The sequence below is a fragment of the Mandrillus leucophaeus genome, unplaced genomic scaffold (assembly GCF_000951045.1).
Source record: "Mandrillus leucophaeus isolate KB7577 unplaced genomic scaffold, Mleu.le_1.0 Scaffold728, whole genome shotgun sequence".
In the NCBI taxonomy this organism is placed as follows: Eukaryota; Metazoa; Chordata; class Mammalia; order Primates; family Cercopithecidae; genus Mandrillus; species Mandrillus leucophaeus.
Window position 1 is genome coordinate 361,315 of NW_012107897.1, and position 5,534 is coordinate 366,848.

Below are 5,534 nucleotides of genomic sequence, written 5' to 3' on the forward strand. Positions count from 1 at the left end.
GAAGGCTCTGGGGGCGGGAAATGACAGGAGATCCTGACTGGAGCAGAAAGGGTCAGGCTTGCAACGCTTTTCAGGATGAAATACCCAACCCAACTCAGCGATTGGATTCTGCAGTATAACTTCACATTGTCAAGAATGTTCAGCCAGAAAAATAAAACGCCTCTGACACACTCTTCTGTTCGTGGACTTAACCTACAGAAGGACGAGAAAACACTCTTCTCAGCAGTTCTTGCCTATTTCTCAGCAATCTCCTAATACAATGTATATGTATTTGATTTTATGCATTGTGTGTGCCTGCAGGTAACATACATCCTGTTTCCAAAAGCTACCGTCTCCCCTAGGGTTCCAAGGAGGTAAATAGGAGTGTTCGCTCAGCAGTTTCTGCCTGAGCTCCTGGGGCCCCAGGCTGGAGTGGTCTGGGCAGGGGCTACAGCCCAGGTGACACCCACGGGTGAGTCAGATTTGAACCAGACTCTGGATGCAGTTATAAGGAGCATCATAGAGCAGTAGCCATGATTTCCTCTTCAGGAATAAAGACCCAGTCTCAACAAGGCGCCAGCCTCCTGAAGGGCGTGGAAAGAACCTTTGTGGGGTACCGAAGCCACTGTGGAGTTCCCCCGAGACTGTCCTCTTTGCTCTCAAGTTGGGAGAATTCTCAATTGGAGAGCTTTCATAAAAAGCCCACCTAAATGGAGGTTAAATTAAAAGATGTTGTCTTGTATAACAGTAAATCCAAAGGTAATGGAATTCCACGTTGATCCTGGGGCTTGACATTGCTGTGGACAAACTGTTCCCTGTCCGACCGCCCCTCCCCTCGATCCCCTCCCACCATGGTTCATTTCAGTGGATACTCAGGACTCAGTCTGTTCACGTTGCTGTAAAGGATACTGGAAACGGTAGGTTATTTGGCTCATGGTTCTGCAGATTGTACAAGGAGCATGACTCCAGCTTCTGCTTCTCGGGAGGCCTCAGGAAGCTTCCACTGGTGGTGGAAGGCAGAGAGGAGCAGGCATCACATGGCGAGAGGGGCAGGAGGAGCCAGGCTCTTTTCAACAATCAGTTCTCACTCACTCCTGTGATAATGGCACCAAGCCATTCAGGAAGGACCCACCCCGAAAATCCAAACACTTCTGCCACGCCTCACCTCCAACATTGAGGGTCAAAGTTCAACATGAGACTTGGAGTGGACAAACGTCCAACATTTATCACTCAACAGACCTGGAGCATGCTTCCTCCTGTGCATCTTTGCTTTTTGACTTAGGGAAGATGCACCTTTGCCAATGACCATCCCACCCCTTAGACTCCCTGCCCCTTTGACTCCCCGCCCCTTAGGCTCCCCGCCCTTTAGTCTTCCCAGGTTCCACTGCCCAGACCCAGGTCCTCGGGAAGCCAGGAAGCAGCCACCTCCCGCCTCTTCCCATGTCATGGAAGTGGGTTCTGCTGGCAAGGAAGACAGGGAAAGGATGGCTACTCATTGAACAGCCTCGTGCCCACTGCACTCGCCATCACTGGAAGAATTCTGGCAGCAGCAGATGGAGGGGTGGCAGCGTGGTCTCAGGATTCCTTCGTCCTAAGAGAGGCAGTCGCAGACCCTGCTGAGCCCCTTCACCCTGTTGATGCCACGGACTCCTTCGGCGTGAGCCATCAACTCAGGGCCTCCTCTCAATTTATTCAAATGAATAGAACACATTGATTATATGGGATTACAAAGAAGACTAATTATACCAAGACACAGTTATCAAAATATTTTCCTAATATGTGCTTCTTAATGCATTAAATAACAAGTCTTCCTGTCTAATTGCTGCCATAATTTAAAGTAGTGATGAGCATAAACAATGTTTTCAAAAAGCTGCAATAATTAATGTGATGAAAATATCTGTGATTTTTTAATTAGTGACAAAGTTCCTATTTTGTTGTCGGCATTCGTAGTAGAAGGAAATATTCCATTTCAGTTGGAGGCTGTGAAAATAACGTCATTTTTCCCATCTAAGTTGCTGGACCCCCTAAATTCTGAGCATCTCCATGTCAGTGAGATGTGTGGTCCCCACCGTCCTGGAGCCTCCGTGACTTTGTCATCTCCCTGCTGCGGGGTCAAAGGGGTGTTCTCCAGGACCCAGGCAGCTGTCCAGAGCTCTGATCCTGATTCTGAGAGCAAAAATGGGAACAGGCGCTGCTTGAGCCATGAGACTCACAGTCGGTCACCTGATTTGCATTTATACTGAGAAATCACAGCTGGCGGGTGCCCTAGCAGATGGGTGAGGCTGAGCCACTCAGAGGCTGTACGGAAGCCACGCCATCCTCACAACGCCCACCCATTGTGACACGTGGGCCAAGGGGAGTGGGATTTTGCTGGTCAGCTTCTCTCCCTATTGAAGCCACGTGGGAAGGAAGTGGGCAGAAGACTGCTTGGCAAGCAAGGAGCCGGAAGACAGCGCGAGGACCTCCACAAAGTCCCACTTGAGGTGGAGAGACGGAGGCGTTTCTGCGCTGCTGCGGGCGTGGCCTCGACCGTGAAACTGTCACTCGGAGACTGCTTGGCCTGGACTCCAGCTCAGGACGTGCAGGGCGGGTGCTGCCTGATGCCCCTCTGAGCTCCTCATCTGGGCCTGCCAGGTCTGCAGCAGGAGGGCGGGCAGGATGGGAAGGAGCCCGTCTTGGGACAGAGCACATAAATGCGTGGCTACCACTGTCGAGTGCCACACAGGAGTGAAGTCCAGGAGTGAAAAGAAAGGCTTGAGAGAAAGGAAAAGGGGCGAACAGAAGAGGTGACACTGGATGTGACCTCTCAGGCCCTGGAATGGGTGTCCCACAATCCAGATAACCTCTCATCTCTACACAAAGACGTTGTTACCCCTATTTTACCCCTGGGGAAACTGAGGCTCTGATCAGCTAAGTCATTTGCCTAATTTACCCACACAGTGCCAAGTTAAGCACCCAGCTGTGACTGTCCTCTTCCTGGTCCAGTGGGGACACGGGGACAGGAGGTGATGGGAAGTGAAATGGGCCTTTGGTCGTGGCCAGGGGAGGGGCAGTGACTCTTGTTGCTAACAGAGAAAGCTGGAGTCACCGCCGCCGGCTCCTGAGGGCTGGAGGGGAGGAGTCAGGAGGCTCGGGCGGGGAGAGATGGGCTCCACCGTTGCATCCTGCCACCCACCACCTGTGTCACCATGAGATGTCACTGAGCCTGCTCTGTGAAATGGGGATCCTTCTGTTCACCCTGGAAGATCATTGTCAGGATCAGAGGGGAAGCATGAAAAGTGCCTCCTGGCCACGCAGTGGCTCTGCCTGCAATCCCAGTACTTGAGAAGGCCAAGGCAGGAGGATTGCTTGAGTCCAGGAGTCTGAGACCAGCCTGGGCAACATCGTGAGACCCCCATCTCTACAAAAATAATAATAATAATAATAAGCTGGGCATGGTGGTGCACCCCTGTGGTTGGGCTACTCGGGACTGCCTGAGCCCAGGAGTTTGAGGCTCCAGTGAGCCGTAATTGCACCACTGCACTGCAGCCTGGAGCAAGACCCTGTCTCAAAAAAAATTTTTTTTAATTTGCCTCCTGATCCAGGCCAGCAGAGCCGCAGCCCGGCTCCCATGAACCTCCCCAGCTTTCCCTGCAGGTCTGTGGGGCCGTCCAGAAGGAAAAGGACTGGAGCGGGGGAGCCAATGGGATTTCCACATCTGCCAGGTCTTCAGGGAATGCGGGATGGTGCGGGGACCCAGGAAATAAGGGTGGAGGTGTTAGTTCTACATTTTTACAGCCTAGAAGTGATGTCAGAGACCACCAGAGAGGGGGACGGCAGAGAGAGGGAGGACGGGGGCCTGGAAATACAGATCCACACACAGGCTGGAAAGAACCAACAAGATGCTGCTGGCTGGGCAGAGGCAGCTGGAAGGAAGGGAAGGAAGGTGCGGGACAAATGAGGCTGCCCCGTGGCCCAAGCCAGAACGTGGTGAGCTCTGGGAAGAGGTACCTGGATTTTTGGCAACAAGGAAGTTGGTCTGATGCTGGCAGGTGAGGAACACCCTCCTCGCGTGAGGAACACAGGGCTGGAGGAGGGGAGGACGAGGATGTGGCCGCTGGTTCAGGTGGGGACGTCTGGGAAGGACCTGAGAAGCTGGGGCTGATGGGACAGCGAGGGGCCAGAGAACTCTCCGGAAGCTTCTGGCTCTGGGGCAGAGACCCGAGCTGAGGGGCGGCGTGGGTAGCCACTGTTTCCCTCCCACTCTCGCAGCCCTCTGCACCAGGGATTTTGAGGCTGTCTGTACGTCACGTGTTTGAGAGAAACCCACGATTGTAGAGCTGAAGATGTGGAATTTGGCCCGCAGCTAACTGCACACCTACCAGGACCACCCTGCTCACGAGCTTCACTGCAGCACTCATTTCGTCACACAAGGGGCCAACCAGAGGCCAATTCAGTAGAGTCAATGTCTGTGTGCCTCCACCCCAAAATTCACAGGTTGCAATCCTAACCCCCAGCGCGATGGTATTAGGAGGTGGGGTCTTAGGGAGGTGGGCAGGTCATGAGGATGGCCCTGATCCAGTCTGACTCCTATGCTTCTAAGAGATGGTGCAGACACAGACACACACAAAGGGGCGGCCACGTGCAGACACAGGGAGAAGACAGCCATCCCACACCATGGAGAGGCTTCAGGAGCAACCAACCCTGCAGACACCTTGATCCTGGACTTCTGGCATCTGGGGCTGTGCGTTGTGCAAGCCCCCTAGCCTGCACTGTTTTGTTCTGGCAGCCCCAAGCTGACACACACAAGGCCAGAGCCCTCATAATTCCCACATGCCACATGTACGGCTCAGCTGCACCTCCTGCCAGCTCCAAACCCCATGGCACAGGGTGCACACTTGTATGTCCGTGTGGTCAGCTTTCAGCACCGGACAGGACTTCTAAGGTCCCATCCCAAGACACGCTCCCCAGCATCTAGGTCCTCCTTCCGACACTCCCAACGTGCATTCCGGCATCAGCTGGGGGCCGTGCTTGTGCTGGGAGCTTAGAAGATGAGAGATAATGTTCACTGGGCACCTGCCATGCTCCAGAAACGATGCCAGCTTCTCATTCAGGGCTCACTTCCAGCTTTCAGCAGATGGACCAAGTAGGACTTAGAAAGCTTAAGGCATATGTGAGTCACATCCAAACAGGAATTTGAACCCAGCTCTCGAACTTCAAAGCCCTGTTCTTTGTATGACACTTGTGCTTCTCAAACCTTGCTGCATATTCCAATTACCTTGGGAGTTAACAACAATAACAACAGATGCCCACCTGCAATCCCTGGAGCTAAGCCCTGCTGTGTTTGCAAAGCTCCCCAGAGGCTTAGAAAGTACAGCTAGGTTGGAAACCAAACCAGTGCTTCCCCAACCTCAGTGCACAGAAGAGTCTCCAGGAGGGCTTGTTAAAACAGAGGGCCCAGTCCCCAAGTTTCTGATTCGGCAGGACTGGGGTGGGATTTGAGAATTCATGTTTCTTTTCTTTTTTTTCTTCTTTCTTCTTCTCCTGCCTCCTCCGCTGCCGCCGCCGCCGCCGCC